At 44.6% G+C, this 27,070-nt stretch overlaps 2 protein-coding genes across 7 annotated transcripts in view; one reads left to right on the top strand and one right to left on the bottom strand.

Annotated features, from left to right (window-relative positions):
- The window catches only part of LOC146784261 (beta-1,3-galactosyltransferase 2-like), a 250,783-nt gene that overhangs the window by 102,201 nt on the left and 121,512 nt on the right, over positions 1 to 27,070 (top strand). The window contains exon 1 of one of the 6 annotated variants that reach the window (XM_085635084.1): positions 17,368 to 17,470. The exons of the other annotated variants lie outside the window; for them this stretch is intronic. The gene's annotated coding sequence lies outside the window, so the exon portion shown is untranslated. Of the gene's footprint in view, positions 1 to 17,367; positions 17,471 to 27,070 lie in introns of those variants that run through there. 6 annotated transcript variants of the gene reach the window in all.
- Positions 1 to 27,070, bottom strand: part of LOC146784262 (uncharacterized) — a 179,824-nt gene that overhangs the window by 61,328 nt on the left and 91,426 nt on the right. The window contains exons 2-3 of the transcript XR_014970806.1: positions 13,604 to 13,690; positions 13,347 to 13,420 (exon numbers count right to left, since the gene is read on the bottom strand). The gene's annotated coding sequence lies outside the window, so the exon portion shown is untranslated. The remainder of the gene's footprint in view (positions 1 to 13,346; positions 13,421 to 13,603; positions 13,691 to 27,070) is intronic.

Raw genomic sequence — 27,070 nt, forward strand, 5'->3', positions numbered from 1 at the left:
TGAATCTTTTAAGCCATAGGCAGAGTGGAGCTGCAGGGGCTCTTAGAAGGGGTGAAACAACAGGGAGGCCTCATTAACATGCAAATGGTCTTTTAAAGACCTGTGAAGTGCTCGGGTGCGGCTGTGTGTGTGCCGCGAGTCTGTCTCATCCTGGGCTGCCACACGCGAGGGGGGGGGGGGGGGGCTGAAGCCCTGTGAGTCCAATGGGTGTTGCGCACCTGATCAGGGTACCGGTACTCTCCCTGGCTACAGAGAAGTGCCGGTACTGAGGTAAAAAAAATCGGAAGTGCTGGTACTCAGTACCGGTGAGTACCGGCTCATTTAAAGATAAGTCTTGGCCATTCGTGGCCCTTGAAGCCAGTCCAGTCTTTTCTATCTTGCCCTGCCAAAGCAAGAGCCACTATATCCTTCCTCCCTCTCTCTCTTTCATCCTCTTCCTCTTATTCCCTCTCTTTCTGTCTCTGTCTCGCTACTCCTCGCCTGCTGAAAGCCGAGACTTTTGCCCTCTCTTCTCTATCCTTTCCTTCATCCGTTCCCCTGTGAAATGGATCTAAAAAAGAATGGACATTCTTCTATTCCAAAGTGCAATCTCGGGACGGAAAGGAAACAAAGTTCAAAATACGAAAAATACCTAAATAAAGTAAGACAAAGTGGTTGCAAAGAGACAAAATCGGTTTTATTTACGCACAAACACAGTAGTTCCACTTTACAGAGTTTGCCAGCGAAGCACTATTTTCGTGTTCTCATCTTTCTTTGAACAGCATTGTTTTCCCTGGGAGGGGAAGTCATTGATTTCTGAATAATGATTACAAAAGCGTTAAGGTAACCATGTTGTTTCTGCTTAGTTTTCACATGCTTTACTTAATATTGCATCCCCTATGAATGTTTGGCTTTTCCAGGAGGTTATTTCCTTTTTTTTTTACAGGCAGCATATTAGTCTTCTAGTGCATAATTTGAATTGAGTCCCATCCAGGTGTTTATAGGGGACACAATTGGGATGTAGCTGAAGGCAGTGAGTGTTTCTCTCAGTGGGACAGTATGGTGTTCAGTAGGGGAGAGGATGTAGCACTTTATCCATAAATGCCAAATTTGGAACTGGGAAATCAGGTGCAGCCTTTATGACCAGACCACTCTACTGAGGGAGCATATTCCCATGCTAGACCTTAGAAGGCCCCGCTAGACCTTAGAAGCCCTAGTGTCTTAGCACCAGCAGGTGGACCCTAGCGGTGGCAAGTGTGGGTTAACCTTGAAGGCCTGTCCACCATAATCCATACTAAAGTTCACCTCCAGCTTTGCGGGCAGGCCTACGAAGCAGCACACCCTAGAGCAACACTGAATCCGCCACTGAGGTAATAAGACCCTTGAAGCCAGTCCACCTCACCCATTGGTACTTTCATGGGCCTTGTTTCAGTTGTAGTAGCTGCAACTCACTAGGAAGCAGCAATGCAGGATATGCACGCACACCAAACTAAGTTTGCAAACTTCACGGTCTGTCTGCTTCATGCACAAGCACTTTTAACATGTGCTGCCAGCTTTGGGGCCACTGGAATAATGCGGCAGTAGAGGACAACATTATGTTGCAGTGTTGACTAAATTATGCAGCAGAAAAATGCTGCAGCGTAACGCTGTACATTTTCTGATACTTTATTATTTTTTCATTTTTTGATCGAGCCTGGCAGTGCTTGGGCTGTCAGCGAGAAATATTGTATTCAGTCTATGGGCTGTAAGCATGCCCATGTATTGCCATTGGTTCTTTGTTGTGCCCAGGGCCGGACTGGCTGTGGCAGGCACTGGGCATTTCCCCAGTTGCCGGTTTTGTGCCCGTGGGGGCTGGCTCAGTAATCTTCCAGGGCTGGTTGCTCTTCCCAGTCTGGCCCTGGCTGTGTAATTCAGAAATTCTGGCTTTCTATTGGCTCATTGCTTTCAATTGTCCCTCCTATGGGTGCTTGGTTCAGCCAAGGCGTTTTCACTAATTGATGGTTTTGGTTGACCATCACATACTTCCTCCTCGCATAGCACACAATGGCCCCTCCTCGTGGGAATGTCATATTATTTTACATATTGTGAAAATCGTTTTTTTTTCGTCATAGCGCGAACTTGACGAAAGGTATTGGAGCTCGTTACATAAGGAGACATTCATTTTTGGTAGGCACAGGAGATTAGGTGATTTGGCCAAAATCACAGGATGCTGAGCCTGCTCCGAGACTCGAACCTGGTTCCCCAGCTCCAAAGTCAGCAGCTCTGACCCTTACGCCACATCCTCTCACATTGAGGCTGGGGTGGGAAACATAATCAATGTATTTAAAATGTTTTTATTGACATATTTAACAGTTACCTTTACAAGGACACAATCTTTCTGGGTGTTTATATTTTTTAGTAATGAGGCCTCTTAAATAAGAAATTTGCTGAAAGTCTCCTTAAACAAATGTTCATCCGATTCTTAGCTGCTGAGCACCCTGCTTTCCTTGTGCTTATCACTATTGCACCAGACAAACATTCTTAAGCGTCCCGAAGCTTCAAGGCACGTGACAGGTAACCCCTTTGGCCAATGGGAACCCTAGCCCTAACCAATCACAACACTAGCCCTAAACCCTAGGGCCAATAGGAGACCAGCCCCAGCCCTAGTCCCAGCAGCCAATAAAGCATGAAGCCCTAAGCCCTACGTCCAATAGTAACCCTAGCCCCAGCCCTAGTCGTTGGAATAGGGAACAGGTGTCTTATCTACCATGCCTTAATGAATCACAATTAAGAAATGGAGGGAGCGATTGCTTTAAAAATCTATGCAGTCTTATGGTGTTGTTATTTTTGTATCAAACTCCTTAGATGTTGCCAGGAATACACTAAGAAAATGTGACATTGCTTGATATTTGTGATCATGATGGAGCGCTTACACATTGGTGTAGTTATAACCTTTCCCTCCATAATAACCAGCCAAAGCGCTTCATTAAATTGCCATCATGTTGCAGGTGTCTTTAGAGCTGGCTGCTTGTTGGTTGTCAACTTTACTAAATCCAAAGTTTGTTTTTATTCGGGAGGGTAGGGGCAGGGGACCTGTGCCTGCGAAGCATTATGGAGTCCATTGTAATCAGAGCTTTCAAGATAGGTTTTTGACATGTTCTTAGTGGCTTGCAGAACGTTTTCTAGGCACTGCCTCCGGATTTCTTCATGAGAGGGAAGGCTTTCTGTAATCTTTCTGCAAGCATGGATATCGGTACTGTGGCACACGGGCAGGGCGGCCTGCACACGATCTCTAGAACTATTCAATTTGGGTTGCTGGATTTCTCCACGGGGAGGTAAGAGCATCAGCTGGTCGCCTTCCATTGAAGTCACGTCAAATCTCTTAGTTGGTACAGTGCTGCTTCTCTCGCGATCATCAACTATAGGCATTCAGAATGCTGCTTTTTAATGAGTTCAGCTTCAATTTTCGTTCTTTTCTGACATTCAAAAGTGCCCCTTTAAAGCTGGCTCTTCTTAATGAAGCAAATAGCTTGTCCATACTTTATTTACTCTCCCCATGTGTGTACAATTTTACTTTATATTAGCCACCAAACTACCGCATAGTGTAGAATCTTTAGAGGGGGCTGCATCTGATTATGTGGCTGAGGTTGTGATACATATATACCCTGCACTAATGTGCGATAATATGCTGCATCACTAAATACTTATAAGGTCCCAAATATGAGACCAATTGCATTGCAAATGCTTGTTTCCTTCAGTAAGGAAGAATGATGTGAGGAAGGAATACATTTTCTCAAAAAAAGTAAGATGGTATACTTGTAGGACTTGTAGATAGAGCAAATAAAATAACAGGGACCAACATAAATTTAATAGAATCAAGATACCCCCACCAAGAAAGAAATAATGTGTTCCATCTTGTTATTAATACGCTTAGCTTAGTAATAGTTTCTCGTAAGTTCACTTTGGCCATAACTTTCACAGAATTAGTGAACCAGATCCTCAAATATCTAATTTTATGTGGTTGCAACGAAGACCAGAAGATATTAAATCATATTTTAAACAAACTTTATGAAGAGGAAGTATCTCACATTTTTTAATGTTGAGTTTGTATCCTGAGATTAGGGAAACATAGTTCACTTTGTCTAGAAAAGCTAAAAGTGACAAAGTTGGATTAGAAATTAATAGGAGTATGTCATCTGCATACACAGATAATTTGATTTGATTTTCACCATAAATTAAGCCTTGTATATAATTATTTTTTCTTTTTTTGGAAAAAAAGGTTCAAGGGCAAATATAAATAATATAGGAAAATAAAGGACAACCTTGTTTATTTCAGAACGCACACCAGACGATGGCAGAAACTAGAACCAGACGCCTGGGCAGCCAAACTTAGGGAAAACGTTCCCTATCCCCCCCTCGACACCGTAGCAGGGGACAAAGCATTCAGCACCTGGATCACCCAATCGCTCGACGCCATTCTGCCTAAAACCCACTCTCTGAAACACACCAAGAAAGTTAATCCCTCACCCTGGTACACCCCGGAACTCAACCTGCTGCGTAAGGCTTGCAAAAGGAATGAACGCATCTGGAGGAAGGAAAAAACCAAGGAACAAAAAGAATCATTCCGTACTTCTGTAAAAACCTACAAAAAAGCGCTCCGAAACACAAAAACTAGCTTCTACGAGAACAGAATTAAAAACGCCGCCTGCTCGGCCCATGAAACCTATGTAGTTCTTAAAGAACTCCTTCATGCCCCGGACCCCCCACTTAAACCCCTCGATCCCAAAGAAGCTGAAACTAAATGTAACAACTTAGCCACCTTCTTTGACGAGAAGATTCAAAAAATTCTTCTTACCATACCCCCCCCCGATCAGACCCACACAAAGCAGGATTTCTCTACCACCTCCACCTATTCTCCCCTGTTGTTAGCCCACCCCCAACCCTCCCTGGACGCTTTCGGCCCCGTAACAACGGAAGAAGTGGGAGCAACGCTGGCCTCAATCAAAAGCGGCTCCCCCCTCGACCCTGCACCCCTCCGCTTCCTAAAAAAAGTATCGAGCACCATTATCCCTCCCCTCACGGCCCTGATCAACTCCTCTCTCTCGGAGGGCATAGTCCCCCCCAGCTGGAAAGCGGCCGCAGTCAAAGGTCTATTAAAAAAACCCTCCTTAGATCCGCAGGACCTCACCAATTATAGGCCTATATCTCTTCTCCCGGGAAATAGCAAGATCGCAGAGAAGCTGGTAAACAAGCAATTATCGCTTTACCTAGAAAGTAACAACCTCTTAGCGGTCTCCCAGACAGGGTTCCGTCCAGGTCATGGCACGGACATCGCCCTCCTGGCAGCGGTGGAGAAGGCCAGAAGCATTCTGGACACAGGAGGATCGGTGGCAGTAATCCTCCTGGATCTCAGTGCGGCCTTCGACACTGTAGACCATCCCACCCTAATCCACCGACTGGGGGAGATCGGACTAAAGGGTAAGGCCTTGAAATGGCTAGAATCCTTTTTATCAGGACGCTCCTTCCAGGTGCGGGAAAACGACAGCTGTTCATCCACCATCCCCCTCCGGTGTGGAGTACCTCAGGGCTCATCCCTCAGCCCTACGTTATTCAACGTGTACATGGCCCCACTGGAGAAAAGGGTCAGCACGTTCGGCGTATCAGTTATCAACTACGCCGACGACACTCAGCTGGTCGTAACCCTCTCACACCCCCACCACGCCCCATCCGATCTCCACAGCTGCCTCTCCGAAGTCCACCGATGGATGAATCTCTCCTCACTGAAACTGAATGGGTCCAAGACTGAGATCCTCTTGATGGGCCACAAAGGGCCCTCGCTACCTTCTCACCTCTGGCCTAGTTGTCTCGGTGACCCCCCCGCACCCAAGGAAGAGGTCAAGAGCCTTGGTGTGTGGATTGAGAAGGACATGAGCTTTAACACTCAGGCTAAAAGAACGGCAGGGACATGTTTTGGGCTACTCAGAGCCTGCAGGAAGATCTTTCCCCTGCTCCCCGACACCGCAAGGAGACTCCTCATTCAGGGTCTAATCCTGGCAAGATTAGACTACTGTAACGCCATCTACCTGGGAGCCCCTGAAGCCACCCTGAACTCGCTTCAAAAAGTCCAAAACGCCGCCGCCCGCCTACTCACGGGCACTCCTGGAAGATCGTCCGCCAGGCCGGCTCTTAAATCCCTCCACTGGCTCCCAGTCAGAGAAAGGGTCGTCTTCAAGGCCCTCTGTCTGGCCCATAAAACCCTCAACAATAACGGCCCCCCCCTTCTCAAAGAACTTCTAATCCCATACAAAGCTGAGAGAGACCTCCGGTCTAGCGGAGAAAACCTTATCACAGTTCCCAGAGTCAGAAAAGCCAAGACCGGTGGCCGTCGCTTCTCGGTTCACACGGCCAAACATTGGAACCTTCTACCACGAAGAATCAGGACAGAACCGAATTACCTTCAGTTCAGAAAAACTCTAAAGACCCTCCTTTTCCCGCAGACATAATCTCATCAGACGGCTGAAACCCTTGGAGAATCAGGTCAGCGCTGGGATGCTCTTTGAGTTACTACGCGCTTTATAAAACCATTAAATAAATAAATAAATAAATAAAATTTCCTCTTTTTAACTTTAATCATTAATAAATCTTGCAGTGAGGAATACAAAAATGATATTAAACTGATAATTTTGGGAACAAAGTCAAACTAATTTAAGACCTGAAAAATAAAAGGGCAATTCATACAATCAAAGGCTTTTTCAGCATCAAGTGCAACTGCTGCTAAAGAAAGACCTATAACATTGGATTTGCTTGAAATACTAAAAACTAACTATGTATTATCAGAGATAAATCCAACTTTAGCTCAATTTGCGTCCTTTTTTTCCAGCATCCTGGGGAGTCTGAAGGTACCCAGGCATAGATTGCCCTAGAGGGCACTGAGAAATTAGCAAAAATTTGGCTAATTTGTAACCCTGGGCGTAGTTCGTGAAGTAGCACTACGCGAAGCTATGCAAAGTGCACTTCGCACTACGCGAGCTACGCGTAGCACTTCACGAACTGCGTAGTACCCTGTTCGCACTGTGCTAGATGTCGTTTTCAATGATTGCACAGTGCGGACAAGCAATCATTGAAAACGGCATCTTGCACAGTGCGAGCTGTAGTTTTCTGCCGCTCGAGTAGATATTTACTCGAGCGGCAGCTTTCTCAATGCGGACTGGTAGTTTCTCATCGCGAGTGGTCGCGAGCATACGCGACCACTCGCAATGAGAAACCTGACCTCCTCGCGTTGAGAATCTCGCCGGGAGGTTTATTTTCCACGCTCGCTATCACCAACTTGATGTTGCTGATCGCGAACGATGAAAAAGACTCGCCGGGATGTCATTTTGCTTGCTCGCGGTCACCAACTTGACGTTGAGGACCGCGAGCAAGCAAAAAATGACCGCTGCACTACGCAACACTACGCTACGCGTGTTCGCAATGTGCTACGTGCAATTCGCGTAGTGCGAAGTAGCGCAAACTTCGCAAACTACGTGAGCATAGTGCTTTGCCCAGGCTTACTAATTTGTATTTTTTCAGGAGAAATGGGAAAAACGTTCTGCAGAAGAAACGTCTGTTTTTTTCCCCTACAAATGGCATTAATGAAGAGTTTGCCGTGCTAAAATCACCACCTTCCCAGCTTACAGAAACAGGCAGATTTGAATTTAAAAAAACATTTTTTAACATAGGTTTGGCATTTTACTTGGAGATAGCCCATTTTTCCTATTTGTGTGCTTTCAAACTCTTTCCAGTTTTGGTGTAAATGGGTGTGAAACTCATCATGCATCCCAGAAAACGAAACATTTCTGAATGCATGGTGTCATTGTGTAGCTCCTTCAAGGTTTTCCTATAAAAAGTAACTGGTGAAATAAAAAAAGGTTGAAATTGAATTGAAAAAAAACAGCCGTTTGTGTCTAATTTTTAATCTGTAAGAAGACTTACTATGGCAGATATTCAAAAGCAATATACTCTTATGTCCATTGGTCCCTTCTGGTTGCAGGGATATATGGGTCTTATGTTCTCCAAGAATGCGAGGTAGCCAGAGCCAACAACCAAGCTATGCCTTATAATGGTTTTTTATTGTGTACCTACTATACAGCAATTAATATGGTAAATTATAAAGAATGGAAAAAGGGTATGAAGAACAACTCTGTGTTTTGAAATGTACACCAGATACAAAGTTTAAGAGCAGTGGTTGTTTTTGCATCTTTTTGCATCTCTGAATGTAGGGATACCCATACTGGGGTGTGTTTCAGGGTGATCCCCAAATCTCCTGAGAAAACGGCGCCTCTTTTGTGTGGGTAGGCCATGTGCCCGCAACACAAAAGGGCGCCAAATGCAACATAGACACATCTCATTTTTCCACTGAAAAACAATGTTTTTTTTGGTAACGTGGCTAACTATGGTTTTTTGCCCCGGCTCCGCTGGCACTTAGGGAAACCTTCCAAACCAGTACATTTTTTAAAACTTTACACCTGGGGAAGTCTAGGTTGGAGTAACTTGCGTGGCTCTCACCAGGTTTTTTTTTTTACCTATAATCCCCTTTCCCCTGCATTTCTATGAGGAAACGTCCTGGAATCTGCAGGCAGTCACAAAATTCCTACCAGCCAGCATTTCCTCAAGTCTCCCAAGTAAAACTGTGCCGCATTGTGTGGTAGGCCAAGTGCCCACGACACAATAGGGTGCCCAATGCAACGTAGGCACATCACATTTTTCCACTGAAAAACAATGCAGTTTTTTGCACTGTAGGTAGCTGTGGATGTTGGGTCCCAGCTCAGCAGACACCTTGGGAAACCCAACAGACAGGCACATTTTTTAAAACTAGACATCTGGGGAAATCCAGGGTGCAGTGACTTGCGTGGCCCTTGCAAGGTTTTGTTTACCCAGAATCTCCTGCAAATCTCAAATGTTGCTGAAAAACACATTTTCCTTGCATTGCTGTGAGGAAAAGCCTTGGAATCTACAGGCAACTACAAATATCCTACCACCCAGCGTTCCCCCAAGTCTCCCGAGAACAATGGTGCCTCACTTGTGTGGATAGGCCAAGAGCCCGCAACAGGAAAGGGCACCAAATGCAACATATATAGGTCACATTTTTCCACTGAGAAAACAGTGTGTTTTTGCAACGTGGCTAGCTGTGGATTTTGGACCCAAGTTCAGCTGGCACCTTGGGAAACATACCAACCCAGCACATGTTTGAAAACTAGACAACTGGGGGAACCCAGGGTGGAGTGGCTTATTCACTGTTTCTCACAACAAAAAATTACGCTCCTCTGTAATCAGGCATCAAAACACACCTAGGACGCATTCAGCACCCTAGGTGGGAACCCAATGATGAAGCATGGCAACGACTAGGTTGGTGGGTGAGGGTTCTTCTTAAAAATCAAATGGTTCTTTTGAATGTTTTTTTTGGGATGCAGTTGATTTTGAAAGGGCCCCTCTTTATTGTTGAAACTGATTACTTTGGGAGAAAAGAATGTGTTCCGTTTAATCCTCGTTCTTTACTTGTTGATACCGATCTTTCAATCTAGCCACATCCTCCACCACTCCAACTCTAGGAACACTACAACGATGCTGCCTATGACGGCCTACTGAAACTGAACAATCCTTGAATACAACAAAAGCATTGAAGGTTGCCAAATGAAACAAATGAACAGTCAACTTCTTATTCCAAATGTATGACTTACAAACAGCACTGTAAAGCTTCAAACTCTGATCTACTCTATCTACACCATCCATGTGCTTATTCTGTTCTAAAATGCACACAGGTTTGCGTACTTTAGCAACCTGACCCTAAATAGTCACAGGTGAAGTACTTTTATCATGAATGGTAGTCAGCATGTAGGCATCTCTCCTGCATAATATTTCACAGCTAGAAGTTCATCACTACGCAAGGCACTGCACTTTCCCCTGTGAAGTTTTTCACAAACAAGCTCTTTAGGGTAACCTTTACGGTTAGAGCAGATTGTGCCACATGCAACGATGTCAACTTTGAACAATTCCTTGATCATTTGCACACCAGTGTAGAAGTTATCTATGTATAAATGGTGCCCTTTGTTAAAATGTCCTCTACTAAGTTCCCACACAATTATTTCACTGAATTCAAAAGTGGACGGACATCCAGAGGAGTCAATAGTGGAATCTCTACCGTGGACACCCTGTAATTATAGACATACCCAGTACTACTCTCAGACAGAATATACATCTTAATTCCATAACGTGTCCTCTTACTAGGAATGTACTTCCTAGAAACTAAAAAGCCATTGAACAGGACCAAAGACTCATCCACAGCTATTTCTTTCCCTGGAACATCAATCTCTGAAAAGTGATCTACAAAATGATCAAGGACAGGCTGAATCTTGAAGAGACTGTCACAATCAGGGTGATTCTGTGGCAATACTGAGGCATTATCAACAAAATGCAACATCCGAAGCAAAAGCAAATACCAATCATGACTCATGGTTGCTGGAAATATAGCACTTGCCATCGAGGGACTAGGAGAACAATATGAAGCAAGCAGCGGCTTTCTTTTTTTTAAAAACATATTTTATTGCATTTTTTATTTACTTTTGCATCCTTACAATGTGCATAGCTTGTAACATATTATACAGCCAGTCTAGTATACATTAGTCCTTTGCAGCTCTCCGCCACAACCCAGGTATATCCAACATCCTATTACATCTGGTGCATTGCCTGACAGTGAACTAAAAGAATGTTGACATTTATTACAAACATACTATTACAATATTGGTACTAACTACCCCGAACTCCCCACTTCCCTCCCTCCCCGATCTCACTCGTACCGCTCCTTCCAGTCTTGCGACTGTGAACTTCAGCCTATGCTGGTTGCCTGATCATGTGCCTGTGCCTCGCTACCTCCTACATATACTCTGGCTTTAGGGCTTGGTTATTTTTGTATATATTAGATTCTGCTACCTATGGCTGGGTTTCAGCTGCCGCTATGGACTTTAGAGCTTCCATTAAAGGATCCCATTCTAATGCTATTGGTACTTTCCGCAACACTTTAAGCTCTTCCCTGTGAAGTGTTGCGCTCTCTGCAGTGCCCCATCTTATGAGTTCCGAGTGCCATGTCAGAACGTCCGGATGTCTCCGTGATTTCCATCTCATTGTAATGTTACGTATGGCTAATATAAGTGCAAGGTTCATAAGTCGGTATTGTACTTTGTGTTTGTGCACTTGTGTATGCAATCCTAGTATGCACTCCTCCACCGTGTTCTTCACCTCCCGCTCTGTCGCTTCCCCTATTCTCTGCCTTATAGTGTCCCAGTATCTTCGTATTTTTGGACAAATGCACAACATGTGTATTAGGTCAGCTCCTTCTAACGAACACCTCGGATATTGGTGTTGTGTCTGGGGGAACATTCTTTCCAACCTATGCGGGGTAAGGTAGGCCCTGTGCAGTACCATGGTCTGTATAAACTTAAATTTCGTGTTTCGCGATACCTTCCTCGGGTGCTCTAATACCCTTGCCCATTCCTTATCTGTGAGGGGCCTGTTTGTGTCTCCTTCCCACGCCACCTTCAGGGTGTCCAAAGGGGCCGCAGTATGCGTGCTGATACCGGTGTATAGCCATCTGATAAGATGCCGACCCCTTCCCATGGCAAGCAGCGGCTTTCTTATCAATCCCATCAAAAAAGTTAAACTCTACGAACTCACACCCTCTGAACGATTCAGGTATATGCAGATTAGACATGCATTGCACGCAGCTATACCACCAAACACCACATTACCAGAGGCATCCCCCTTAGAAGATAGGCTTCTAACTGACTACATGATAAAAAAGGCCACCTCTTTTACTTATCGCAAATTAGTCAATAACCTACCGGACCCAACGCAGGCACTGAAGGACAAATGGTCCGTGGAACTAGGGGAACTTGATGACACAGACTGGCAGACGGCACTCTGATCACCGCGGAAAGTTGCAATACCCTCGAGATTGAGACTAATACAACTGAAGCTATTACACCGGGTATACTACACTAGATTAACCTTGCATAGAATAGGGAATGCCCCCCATCCGTATTGCCTGAGGGAGTGCGGGGAGGAGGGTACGTTTTACCACACTCTATGGCAATGTCCGAAGATTACGATATACTGTGTGGCAGTGATGAGGACCATTTCGCAGACGGTAGAAGTGTCGGTGACACCAGAGCCTAAAAGATGTTTGCTAAATATATGGGAACCTAACGACTTAAATCACCCGGCACAGGAATGGGCGACTTTGGGTATGATGGTTGCGAGGAGGAATATAGCTAGGCTATGGGGCTCCAGGTGTTTACCAACGATTGGTGACTGGTGTGGGGACATGGACGAAGCCATGGTGGCAGAGAAGGCTACATATGTTAACCGGGGCTGTCCCCAGAAGTGGGGGAGGGTGTGGGGACCCTGGAATAAGTACAGGGGCTTTATCTGTGAACCACCGGAAGTACCGAGTGAGGAACACTTGAGCTGAAAGAGGGAGGAGATGCGGCCACGTATGAGGGATGTCAAGTGTGAGCCATCATGTAATAACTGTAACTGAAACGTGTACAATGATAATAAGAAACTGTACCGACCAACTACAGTAAGTGTTCACAGGTATGAATCTCTTTGTGCCCAATCTTTAATAAATAAAAAGATGTTTAAAATAAAAATAAATAAAAAAAAGTTAAACTCCCAACCAGATATGTGGGAGTCCACTGGTAGCTCTAGAGTGGGGCTTAAGTCTGGCACTGTTGTCCCTTCAATACTATTCAGCATACAAATTAGGCTGTTCAACAATATCATCAAAAAATACATCATCTGTAAAAAAATGAAAGAAATGCATAGGCAAAAAGCTTTAATTATTGACTCTACACCCTTCAACACCACTTGAGGCAGGCAACACTGGCACACCATGTTTGGGCCAACCCAGAGTTCAGCACTTCCAGGGGGAAGCTTTTCAGCCCCAGACTGTAATCAGATGCCTCTTGCTGCACTGTCGGCATATCAGTGTCCTCCTCTAAAAAAGGCACTTTCTCTACACTGAGAGACCATCAGAGGATTCCTCTCAGTCAGAAAATTCACTGCCATAATCTTGAAATTCCTCCGCTGCATCTAATGCAGAATCAGTCCCACTGTCAGAGGAAGATTAAAAAAGCAAGCTAACAACCTGCTGAGCCGTAATCCTGTGGCTAGCCATAATCCTTACTAATAAACGTAACACAACCAATAGGTCAACAATAACCAACATTGTGTAAAATAAGTAATATGCAAACTGACTTTATCAAACAGAAAATAAAACTACTGGCATATAGTAATCTGGAAGGAAAAGTCCATCTCTACAAAGCACATATATACGCAAAAACTATATCACTTACTTGACAGAGACAGCTAGACTGAGAACCACCTGCACCTACTCTGCACAGTCACAGCAAGCACCAGTGATATCCCACTAGAAAGGAAGAAGAAAATTAAATTATACACGTGACAACACAACACACATCTTGCACAAATCTAAGGATAATTTGACACACAATAAAGCAGAAGCTATAAATGCTGTTATTAATACACCATTTACAAAAAACGCATTCATGCAGGGCAATTTAGAGTAAACAGCACAAAGCATTTATCTTACCAAACACATGCGACTACACAAACTGCAGATCTACCAGTGCCGAAACCACAAGCTGGAGTCACAGCAAAGGAAATCAAAAGATTTGCACTGGAGTAAAAAGGAAAAATAAAACGTGATCACAAATGCAAATGATGATAAGAAACTGTTAACATTATAAAGCACTACAAAGTCTGCTCATCACCATCCAATTGTCAGCCTCACACATCACCATCCTGAAGCCAGTCAACACACACTGCAGAAGCCAGTCAACACACACCACCAGCAAAATCCCCAGTTCAAACACACCATCAGCCAAACTACAGTCCACACACACCGCCAGACAAGTGCCAGACAAGTGCCAGTCCACACACACTACCAGGCAAGCACCATTCTACACAAACCAGCAGACAAGTGTCAGTCTACACACCCCCACACCAAAGTGCTAGTCCACACTCACAACTAGCCAAGTCCACACACACTGCCAGCCAAATTCCAGTACACAAACAGCCAGCCAAATGGCATCATGCAGACCGTCAGCCAAACTCCAGTTCACACACACCCACACACACACCAGAAGCTTTCCTTTGTGCCCAGTGGTTTTCTGCCTCCCTTGGGACAGATGAGCCTAAAAATATCACCGATGTGCCCCTAAGGGGAGCAGAAATGGCCTAAATATGTGGCCAAAATTAAGGGGCGCAATCCTTGCCTAAGGGGCCACTTCCCAAATTGCACTAACTATTATCCCTGGTGTCTAGTGGGTTTCTGCCCCACTTGGGGGCAGATCAGCCTACAAATAGTGCCAATCTGCCCCCAAGTGGGACAGAAATGGCCAAAATATGTTGTGCCCAAAATGAAGGGGCACGACCCTTGCCTAAGGGAGGCTATTATCCGTGGTGTCTAGTGGCTTCCACCCCCCGCCCCCAGAGGACAGGCCGGCCTAAAAACAGCCAATCTGCCCTCTAGGGAGGGGGGCAGAATACAAATTAAAAAATGTCCCCAAGGTGAGCGACCATTGACAATGAGGTTGCTTCCCCAACAACAAAAGCATCCCTGTTGGTCTACTGGGCTTCCGCCACACCACATCCAGAGGCCAGATCGGCCTAAAAACAGCTGGTCTGCCCTCTGGGGGGGGGGGGATACCCCTAATAAATTCTCCCCAAGAGGAGAGACCCTGCTCCCTATAATCAAAGTCAAATAATAAAATCCCTGGTAATCTAGTGGGTTTCAATCCCCCTGGGAGCAGATTGGCTGAGAAAATGGCTAATCTACCCTCCAGGAGGGACCAAAACATGGATAGATATTTTGCCACAGTGTTTCAAATAGGATTCCTGCCCTATGATAGCGCACCCACTGCGATCGTGGAGCAGGAATCCACTCCAAACAGGCACAGGGAGAAATGGAAATCTCTTTCCTTTCCCCTTCAGTCTATTAAAAAAAAAAACCCAAAGGACTCACCAGCGGGAGGTCCTCTCTCCCGACGGGCTGGAAGTAAATAGCTTCCAGCGTATCGCCGGCTGCTTTTGATGATGTCGTCGCCCCGTGCACACACCAATGTCATCAGATCGTCGATGGGGGGTAAGTATGGCAGTGGAAGTGCTTCCGCTGCCATCCCTGGTGGGGGCTTTTAGAAGGGTGGCTGATGGGAGGAGCACCAGCGCTTCCCCTGTGGGTGGGTTCAAGGACAGCTTGAAGCCATCCTTGGCATACAAGGGGTTAACAAAACCAGATTGTTCTCATTTCAACAGATCTGGCCGGAGTGAATCTAAACGCAGAGCAATAATTATGCAATGTTCTTATAATCAATATTAACCAGGGATATTGGTCTATAATTCTTACAGAATCTAGGATTTTTATCTCCTTTAGGTATCAAAAAAATCAATGCATCTTGAAAGGTACCCTGAGCTGTCCCCGTTATAGAAAAGTAGTTAAACAAATCATATAATTTTGAGATTAAAATGTGAGAAAAAAATGAATAAAATTCAATTGAAAACCCATTTGAACCGGGTTCTTTGTCTTTTTTAATTAAATTAAGTATTTTGGTAATCTCTTCACAAGAGATATCCATTTCCAATTAATTACATTCAATAATCTTCGCAGTGTTTAGTTGTATGGCGGCAAGATATTCCACAATTCGCTAATGTTAAGGAATAAGCTCCGGTGTGTGTATAAAGTACTATCAAATTGAGCAAATTAATTTAGAATATCATACTTAAATATAGGCAGGGCCACTGGAATTATGCGGCAGTGGAGCACCAAGTTATGTGGCAGGGTTGAGTAGATTATGCGTCAAGAAAAGGCAAATTATGCAGCATTATACTGCATATTTTAGGATAGTATTACTTCATTATTTTGACATTTTTAAACTGTGTGGATATTAGTTACTCCTCTTTAGTACTAGTGTAACACCCAAATATGGAAATAAGTTGCAGAAAGATGACCAGTCAACATTTGCAAAGAGCCTTGCACTGCACGGCAACACGTGTTGTGGTGTTTTTAGAAACATTTGAACCGTTTCTGCTAGAAATTTTTGTTGTTGTTAAATTCTGCAGATTATGCATCACATGATGGATTATGTCGCAAATGCAGCAAATCAATAATCATGCAAAAATCGCTGTGGCCGCACAATTGCAGAATCCCAGTGACCCCGAATATAGGGTCTTTATCATTCTTTGAAATATATTCCACCTTAGTTCTTCCTTTTTTAATGTTGAGATAGTTCACCAAATGTTTTCCAGCTTTATTCCGTCCACCATAATATTCCGCACTGGACCTAAGAAAATTAAAAACGTTTTCCGTTGAATTTGTATTAAATCAGAGTTTGACTTTTATAATTTCATCAATTCAATGGATTTAGATGAATAACACTGATGTTGTCATTTTATTTATATTATGCATAATATTATACAATCCTAAAGTTAGGACTCCTAACTTCTGTGAATACTGAAGTGAGTAAGTGTCTTCTCTGAATACCAAAATGAGTAAGTGCCTTCTGTGAATACGAAAATGGTAGTAAGTTTAGGATTTTAGAAGTTAGTTCTGTGAATCGGGCCCGAGGGGTTTGGCTGGCCTGAGACAGCTGGCCAAGCACCTCATACACAGTGAAGGTATTGCCTACCACTCCCCCACCAGCAGTAAAATCCCCTGGACCCACCCCCAATACACAGCAGAGTCGTGAGGGCGGGTCCAGGGGATTAAAACAAAACGATAATAAAATGGGTTTAAAACCTGTTTATTATCGTTTTATTTGCTGGTGGCGGCAGGGAGCGGCGCTCACCCGCTCTTATGGAGCGGCCGCCGCTGCATATGTGAAGTGTAATCCCTTCCAAAAGTCAACATGACACTCAAGGAACTGACTATTACAAAAACATCCTTTCTTTCCTAGTTGTTTTATTTCAGTATAAACTAATTCCAATTTGTATTTAATTTGAAACTAGAAATGTGGCTTCCACTGCTGGAGATTTATGGTCTGCCTCTGACATGTAGTCCACAGCTAATCTTTTTTCTCCAGCTGTATTTACTTTTTAATTATACAGAAGTGTTGGAGCTTTTAATATGGATGTCTAAAGCAAACAAGGTAGGTGAAAAACAGAAATGCTTCAAAGAACAAAGTCAAGGTCCCAGCTGCCATGTGCACGTTGCACATGGCAGCTGGGACCTGAAGAGACAGCTGGCTGCTTCCTGCAAAAGGCCTTTTCACACAGCAGCAGCAAGGACACAGTTTCAGTATCAGAATTAAAGAAAGAGATGACTCACTCCTTGCTATCTTCTAGTTTTGTTATGTGGAAAATAAATTCACTGCTGTCATTGTCAATGGCACATGGGGAACAGCAAGTCAGCAGGACCAGTTGTTGGAGGGATACTGGGAGGCCATTTTCCAATCTCATAAAGGTATGTCTGCGATGGCTTTACAGGGCTCAACAAAATATTCTAAGGTACAAATGCAAATAAGTATGCTGTAAACATAGGCAGGGAAATTGACTAATTGGTTAAAGATTTGCAATGACACAAGACTGGGATATGTCTAGATTTCACCTTGTTTTCCATTTTACCCTTTGAGTTACTGATAACATTACTGACGATTCTTGCTGATATAATTCACAGAAGAATAGTACATAGTAAATACTAGTTTGCATTTAAATACCAATATTTGTATGTGTGCTGATTTTGGGGGTTGCAGGAGGGCTCTTCCTTATCACCGGCAGATTAAACATTCTCTAACAGGTTCGTCTGTCTCCCTCACCCTCCTCCCTCAGAGCATAACTCATTGGAAGGGGTGAGAGACTGAAAATCTCATATTTTCAGTTTGTGGATATGGAAACCTACCAGGTGTGACCCCAATAATTTCAGGCCACGTGATATTAGGGTGATTTTAAAATCTGTGTGGGTTTTCCTTATTTTGCACTGGGCTGCAGGTTCCATCGTCAGTTTTGTAGGTAGTAATAATAATAATAATAAAATCATTTAGACCACCTGGTGTGCCCCGCGCTACGAGCTGCTACGTAAAAGGCTGAGAAAGGGCATAGCCATAAAGCAGAGGCAGAAACGGACAAACTGAACTCACAACTGGAAAAGCCATGTTTTCAAGCCCTCCTGGAAAGCATTTCTCGTTGGTCCAGCGCTAAGAAGAGGAGGTAATGTATTCCAGTTTTTTGCTGTTAGGTAGCGAAATGAGCGCGCACCCATTCTTGCTCTTTGGAATTTAGGGACCTTGAGCAGGTGAGCCCCTGTTGATCTCAGATGACGTGTTGGATTATATGATGTAAGAAGATTGTGCAGGTAACTAGGTCCCTTGCCCTGTAGGCTCCGGTGACAAAAGCACAAGGCTTTAAAAATAATTATCTTGATAACAGGCGGCCAGTGCAGGGATTCAAGGGCTTTTGCTGAGGAAGCTCTCTTTGGTAGATTGAGAACTAGGCGGGCTGCCGCATTCTGAAAGCGTGGCAGCCTATGGAGACTTTGTTTTGTTGCTCCACGGTTCAGGACATTTCTATGGTCCAGCTGGGCTGTAACAAGAGTATGAACCAAGGTTTTCCTGGCTGAAATTGGAAGGATATCCAAGGTTTTCTTTAACATATTGAGGATTCAATGAAGGCACCTACCAAAAGGGTAGCTGTCTCCATTGCTCATGGCTGGTCCAGACATGTATGAGGGGTCTTAATGGCATCTCTAAAGGTACAGTCGGGCCTTCTTATTATAAGTTTAGTTGTCATACTTCTCACCCCATTCCCACGGCACTGACACAATAAGAGCACAATTCTGGTCAGAATAGAACACATTCCACAGCGGCCACATAAAAGACTCACATTCTTCCATCTGAATACACCCACAAAGCAGTGTGCTTCCTATCGCCAATCATGCTTCAACTGGTCATGAGGAGTCAGAAGTCCTATAAATGCAAATAAGATACAGTACAATGCAAAGTAGTAATAACCCATCCCTCACTTGTGCTCTGCTTCATGTCCTGCACTTAATTTAACAAATAAGGCTAGTTTACACACCTTTCTATTTGGATGAGTTATATGCAGAGCCACTGGAATTATGCGGCAGGTTAGGACCAAATTATGAAGCAGGATTTACTAAATTATATGGCAAGAAAAGGCTAATTATGTGGCATTATGCTGCATGATTTATGATAGTATTACCTCATGATTTTGTCATTTTTTACACATATTAGCTCTATCTGGACAATGATGGGCCAGTCTGACACCAAAATACAGCAATAAGCAACAGAAAGATGACCAATTAACCTTTGTCAAAGGTCTCCCACTACACAGCAATTCGAAGAGCCAGGTCTTGAGGTCCTTCCTGAACTGGGGCAGTGTGGAGACTTACCGGAGGTGGAGGGGTAGGTCGTTCTAGGCCTTGGCTGCAAGGTAGGAGAAGGATTTTCCTCCTGTTCTGGTCTGTACCTGCGTGGGATGGTGGCCGATGAGAAGTCGGCTGATTGGAGGTGTCTTTTGGGTGCGTGGAAGGAGAGTAGGTTGTTCAGGTATGTTGGTCCGGTGCTGTGAAGGGCCTTGTGTGCGTAGGTGAGGTGTTTGAAGGTTATACTTCTTTCAACTGGGAGCCAGTGGAGATCGCTGAGGTGTTGGGTGATGTGACTGTGGCAGGGGCTGTCCAGGATCAGTCTGGAAGCGGTATTCTGGACGGTCCGGAGTTTGCAAAGGAGTTTCTTGTTGATTCCGGTGTAGAGAGCATTGTCGTAGTCCAGTCTACTACTGATGAGGGCGTGCATGACAGTTTTTCTGGATTTTGGTGGGATCCATCTGATCATTTTTTTAAGCATGTGGAGGGTGTTGAAGCAGGCCGAAGATACAGCGTTGATTTGGCGGTTCCTCGTGAGCGACGAGTCTAGTATGATTCCGAGGTTTCGTGCTTAGTCAGTCGGGGTGGGGGGATTTCTGTGGGGGGGGGCACTAGGAGTTGTCCCTTGTGGAGGGGGTAGATCACAGGATGAGGACTTCTGTTTTCTCTGAGCTGAGTTTCAGGCAGCTGGTATTCCTCCAGGTAGCGACGGCTTTCGTCCCTTCTTGGAAGTTGTGTTTGGTGATGTTGGGTTGGTTGGTGATGGAGCGTATGAGCTGGCTGTCGTCTGCATAGGAGACAATGCTGAGCCCATGGTTTCAGACTATGGTTGCGAGGGGGGCTATGTAGATGTTGAAGAGGGTGGGGTTGAGGGAGGAGCCCTGGGGCACTGCACAGTTGGTCCCTGTCGATTCTGAGAGGTTGGATGGGACTCACTGTGTTCTGCCGGTGAGAAATGAGGGTATCCAGTCAAGAGCCTTGCCACGGATGCCCGTGTCATGGAGTCTGGTGGCTAGGGTGCAGTGGGATATTGTGTCGAAGGCAGTTGAGAGGTCCAGGAGGATGAGGGCTGCCATTTTTCCCTGGTCAAGGAGGGAACGGATGTCGTTGGTGACAGCGAGTAGGGTGGTCTCGGTGCTGAGGTTGCTGCGGAATCTGGATTGGGAGATGTCCAGGACGTTGATGGCTTTGAAGAAGTTTGCTAGCTGAGTGTTGACGGCCTTTTTGAAGACTTTGGTTGCAAATGGAATCAGGGAGATGGGCATGACGTTTGTAAGGTCCATCTGGTCTGCAGAGGGTTTCTTCAGGAGGTGGTTGACTTTGGCATGTTTCCAGTCATTGGGGAAGGTGGCGGTCTCGAAAGGAGCAGTTGATCGTCTGACGTAGTTTGGGTGTGATGGAAGAAGTGTGGCGCCGGGGCCAGGGCGACTGACTCAGAAATCTGGGGATCACGGTTCGATCCCCGGTGCCGGCGGCAGATTAGCCCAGTACTGTGTGACTCTGGGCAATAGCTTGCTTAATCTTCCCGATGGACCCCAGCGCCTAGAGACCCTTACGGGTGATTGTTCGCGCTTTACAAATGTGGATTATATTATTATTATTATTATGGCCGGGGCGAGCCTGTGGAAGATGTGGGGCAGGCAGGGGCCGGAGAGCGCTCCGGAGTGGATGCTTTTCGTGGTCTTCAAGGTGTTTTCTGTCATTAGTGGGGTCCAGCTGAGCAGGGTCTGATGGATGGTGTTGCTTGGGGGGAGGGCAGGAGTGGTGGTGGTCTTCGTCTTCCGAGTTGTCATAGATCATTTTAATTATTAGGTGGAAGAAAGTGCTCAGTCTGTTGCAGAGGTCTTGGGAGAGAGGCAAGTCTGTTGTTTCACTGCAAGGGAATTCCTTGATGAAGGAGAAGAGTTCTTTGGTATTGTGAGCGTTGGCGAGGATTCGGTCTTGGAGGGATTTCTTCCTTTCGGATTTAATGAGATGGTGGTGTGAAGTGGTGGATGCTCAGTAGGTGGCGCATGTTTCCAGGGTTTTGTTGTTTCCCCATGTAATGAATGCACAAATACAGGGCTTTCAACATGGGGTTAACTCAGGACCCTGCAACCCCTGTGGGGAAGGGGGCCAAACAATTCAGGGGCCTCTAGTTCCCTTTTAGAGCCCCATTTAGCTCTAGGCCAATAAATATCTGTTACATATGGGAGACTCATGCGCCCCTCTTATCATTCTGCAGGGGGGCACAACATTTTACGTTATGCCACTGGTTTTCAACCAACCACAACTCAATTTTCAGGACACATTTTTGTATTGGGCTCCTGTCTAAATTTTTGAGTCACTTTTGTTCAAACATCTGGTAACGAGGCACAAGAGCTGTACTTTCTTTAAACTCTTTGGGGGGACTTACTAAGGACTTGTGTTGTCCTTGCGTGATGCAAGTTGTTCCAGGCAACGCAAGCCCTTAAATGGGATTTACAGAGCTACGCAAGGGGTTATTTGCACCACCTTGCAAGACTTTGTAAAGGAATGTGAACAAATGCAGGAACTTTCACTGTATTGTGTCACCATTCGCTGAGGGAGGCGTTCCATGGGTGTTCCCCTGCATCCACCCATGGAATTTCATGCAATCCCAGATTTACTAAAGGTAGTAAACCTGGGATTATGCCAAAAAGGTGCTTACCGCAGAGAGGCATAACAAGGAGAAATAGCTTTTTTTCCGTCTTGTTACTTCCTCTTTCTATGTGTGATGCCTCTTCGGATTGTTTTTGTTCCTGCACAAAAACAATCCTGCCTGTAAATCAGGCACCCTTGCAGCAGGGTGCCTGAGTTGGCACTAGGCAGCACACAGTGCAGTAGTGCTAATAAGAGAGAGCAGAAGTGCACCGTATCCTAGTCAATTACCAAAGAAAATCAGGCACTGCAGTTCTTTGACTAGGTGCCCTCTCCAGAATGAAGGTGCTCCCTGGTTAAAATGTGCATGCAGGTTGTGGCAACGCATTGTTTGCTAAATATGTCTGTAAACATACGCTGGGAAATGTACCTGGAGCGCAGTTAACCTTTATTAGTGCAAAGCTCTCACCTAGTGGTCTGAGTAGAGACTACTACAGAAAATTGCAAACCAAGCTAGACTGTGGGCATAATCAATGGGGCTTGTTTTGCTTCGTTCAATTTCGCGGGGCTTTGTCCCTGGCAAGTCACTGACACATGGAGACACTGAACGGGGTGGACTAAGATATTCTCAAACTCTTGAAGTATTTTTATTTCTCAATTTTAAAATGTATACAAGTTAGTGGAGTAGGATAGGGCGTGTAAAGTAATTATCTGTTGACGCTTTACATGGATTAATTATTGCCCAGCTAAATGCAATATTTTGTTTGATATCCGAAGATTGAAAGGGTGAGTTGTACACATGCGATTTCAATATTTGATTGGTAGATTTACCTATACATTTCTTACAAGTACAGAAACCCACCGAACGATTTTACTAGAGGAGCAACTTGAGACGTGCACGTTTCCAAAAGATGTTTCCTGCAGACAAATATGGCTCCCAGGCTGTCAAATTAAGGATAACAGTGGTTACCTGACTGGATATCAGCAGCAAGCACTGCAAGCGGCAAGTAAGCTACCATAGAGCACCAGCAGCATTTAACTACATAGCTCACTTTAAGCTCTGCTGAAGGAACGTTGACCCCCGCTGGATGATGTCAGACTGGAGCTCATGGCCTGCAGAAGTATCGCCCAAAATCGGGAAATGCGGAGGGACTACACGGAATCGCGGGTCTGGTGGTTCGGTGGACTAATGGGTCCTCTGCAGGAGCTTGTGTTCAACCTCAGTTTCACGGGTTCAAATCCTGGCCGGTCCACTCAGCCTTTCATCCATCTGAAGTCGATAAAATGAGTACCATAGGGTAACAATAAACTTCTGTTATTCAGCGCCAAGATGCCTACGGGTGAACATGCGCTTTACAAAATACACGTTAACGCCAGAAGTTCACTTCCTCTTTTCCCAAGACCGGAAATGCCACACCAGTGCATACATACGAGGCTACATCTCTTCACGCCTTCTGCAAGAAGCTGACACCCCATTGCCCCAAGCAATACAGTGTCATAGGATAACCAACTAGACACAGCCCCAGCCCCAGCCCGCAAACAACATCTGATGCTCTCCTAATACTCTTTTTTACGCAGTCCACCCTTTAAAACATACCCATAATCCTTGCAGTCTCCTTGACGCTGTATCCCTCTCTACCCTTTCCTATATTCAAAGCCACTGGAATTATGCGGCAGAGGAGAACCAAATTATGCGATAAGGTTGACTAAATTATGCAGTAAGAAAAAGTAAAATATGTGGCATAATGCGGCACATTTTGTGATAGTATTACTTTATTATTTTGACACCTGGTAACAGTGTCTCAGAAAAGCGTTCACCTTAATTAGTGTAAATTTAACACACAAATACAACAATTAGCAACTGAAAGATGACCCCTCAACCTTTGCAAAAAGCTTTCCAGTGCGCAGATACCTGAATAGCCGTAACATTTGATTCATTTGAGCTAGAAACAAAGAACATTTTTTGTTAAAACCGCCAGATTATGCAGTAGAGGTTGGATTATGTGGCAAATTCGGCAAATCCATGATTATGTGAAAATCACAGAGGCCGCATAATCTCATAATTCCAGTGGCCCTGCCTATATTCCCTATAATCTGTACTAATTGCTGTAAATCTCCACTGTGTGCAGCCTTCGTTGCCAAGTTCACGTTTTCAGCGTACCACTTCCAGATCAGCAATGGAGGAGTCCAAGGTGCCTAAGGGATGGGGCTTTTTCTTCAAACTGCAGAAGCAGCCTTTCGCCAGCCACTTTTCACCTTCCAAAAACCACAACATTCTCTGACGCAGCTACAGCCTTCCTGAGGAAGTTACAAACCCTACAAACATGAGCTGGAATCCCACTTTGTGCGGGGTGGAGGGGCAGTTGATCCGGCTCATTTTGCCTTTCAGTGTGTGATATTGTCTCGCCTCAGGATCCCATGTGAATGGAGCTGATATTGCGTGAGACATGGTGTCATTAAGTGAGTTGGCAGGCCTGTATATGTAAACATCTATGTGCACACACATTCATGCATGCACTCAAACAGACTCATACACAGATCACTGCCGCAGGCTATTTAGGTTGCATATAGTTTCCTCCTGGTTAGAACGTATGACCTGTAGTTTACACATAGATCTGTGCAGCAGACACTTAACCCACTGAGATATCTTAGCTTAAGTTTTGTTGTAAGCAATTGATTAGAAAGGAGAAGAGAAAAGATAGTGATATTTGGTTAGTTAAAATGTTTTTTTTTAAAGTTGACTCAGCCACATCGCATATCATTTTTCCCATCAGATCAACATATAACAATGTTTTGTATCCTGTTACGTTTTTGGAGGAAACCTTTTTTCCTTTCCATCCCTGTGGTGAATGAAACTGAGCCAGTGGATTCCTTTCCATAAATGAGTTTCCTCTAGAAATTGGAGGATTTTTAGTTTTCTCTAAAATCTAAATAAGGCCATAGGATAGCTGACAGAATTTACCTCCATGCTGTCTCAGGTCGGCTTGGCTGCCGGAACCCCCTTTGCTAGTCGCAGGGGGTTCTTCTGCAGTGCCCCCAGCCTGAGGATCTGGCTCGCGTACAGCTGGGCCACTCCTTCCATAGCAGCATGGATGATGGTCTCTTATGGTGCTGAAGGAAGAAAGCTAGCGACTCTGCTGTAGGCAGCAGCCCGGGGAGTGACGGCCTGTGGCTGAGTGACGGCCTGTGGTTGCGCCATTGTGGTACAAGAAATTCTGCATAAAGAAAGGTGCAGTTATATAGTCATAATGTTATTGCTGTTAATGACATTGGTCAAGCCCATATGCATCATTGTCACTGCTCATGACAGCATACGTACATTACAACTGTTTCCTCTCCTGAGCACTGGAGTACAGCACAACCCAATCACTCCCACTGCAACACAACTGCCTAAGCGATATGCAGGGCTTGGCGGTCTATGGGGACACCAACAAGATGCTGGGGCATCAGTCGCTTTGTGTGGGATACTGTGGGGTTTGTTTGTGCTGCCTCTACTGCAACAGATGCTTCCACTTTGTTGTCTACACTTTCCTTGGTGAGCCGGCTCCGGAGGCTGTGTGTCCACACTCACTTGAGTGTTTGTATACCACACTTCCTTCCACCTCTTTTATGTTACTTAGGAATGTCAACTATGTGCATAACTTTAAACATATAGAACTAAAAAAGCCGAGTACACTGTGCGATATTGACTGTAAACATTGTTTACTACGCATGCAATACAACGCATGCAATTACTCCGCAGTCATTACAACGACCAAGTTGTTGCATCGCATACCATTACAACGCAAGTCAGAACAACAACTTGCTGTAGGGGGCAGAAGGTGCTGGATTTAAAATCTAATACTTCCCTACTGTTGCACAGGCTGGAGTTGGAATAGTAAATGGTACTTTTCCAAAATCCAGCGCCACCCCTACAGCAAGTCGTTGTAATGACTTGTGTTGTAATGGTATGCGATGTAACAACGCGGTCGTTGTAATGACCGCGTTGTAATGGCATGCGTTGTAAATAAATACGAAGTAACGTGGCCTATTGGATTTTGACTCCATGACATTTCCTGAAGGATGATTTTTGTCTTTAAATGTGGTGACACTCTTACATAGGTCCAGAGCCTGTGTCTTGGAAGAGGCAGCATACTCAGTCTTCAGCCGCCGATTCTTCCACCAGGTAGGGTTTGTAGTGTCAGTTTTCTGGGCCACTCACCTGTTTTCTTCAGGATTCCTCCATTTTCACATCATTTTTAGGCCTGGGCAGAATTTAAATGGATAGTAATCAGAATAATTTCGGTAACTCTACATTACTCTTTGATGCAGAATTACTGACAATAGTGTGATTAAACCCGCTCGGGTAATTAAGAGTAATTAAGAGTAATTTGAGGTAAAAAACCTACCACTAGAGCACATTTAGTGAGTGCGGGTGGCTGCTCATGCTGCTGTTTGTGTTACATTTAGCTCTATTTCTTAGTGCAAAATGCACACAATCTCTCAGCTTCATTTAATTAAATGTTCTTCATATGTACACATCCTCTGAATATTTATTTTTGTAGATATAATCTTCTTGCTTAGTTGAATGTGTGGTTTTGCACCTTTCGATTTTTGTCTATGCATATAACACACTCCACAGCTATTTCAGCAATGAAAATATTCCCCTAAAATTGATCAGAAGTATTAGCCTTGCCAATACTTGTTTATACTTTCCTGTGAACAATGCACAAGTATAAAAACTTTCGGCACAAGTTTACTGGAGCGTAGCAGCGGCATTCGCACAGCTGCTAAACAATGGTGTGCGAAAGATGAACCCATGTATGGCATAGTCACTCTACAAAAACACTGTAACAAAATACTGACCTACCAGAATATCTTGGAGGTATTTATAAATAGGTAAGGGCAGGTTTACATTACTTAATTTATCATATAGGCACCCTGATGATATTTATATCCTCAATGTGTGTTGATGTGAGATTCCAAATTATATATCTGCACTTCCATAAAAATACTTGTGTCCACTATATTCTGGTTGTCAGTACTTGTGCTGTGAACCATCTTGTAAAAACAACAATTGATGGACAGAATGCAGAACAATGTCAT

The sequence above is a fragment of the Triturus cristatus genome, chromosome 11, assembly GCF_964204655.1.
Source record: "Triturus cristatus chromosome 11, aTriCri1.1, whole genome shotgun sequence".
Classification (NCBI taxonomy): domain Eukaryota; kingdom Metazoa; phylum Chordata; class Amphibia; order Caudata; family Salamandridae; genus Triturus; species Triturus cristatus.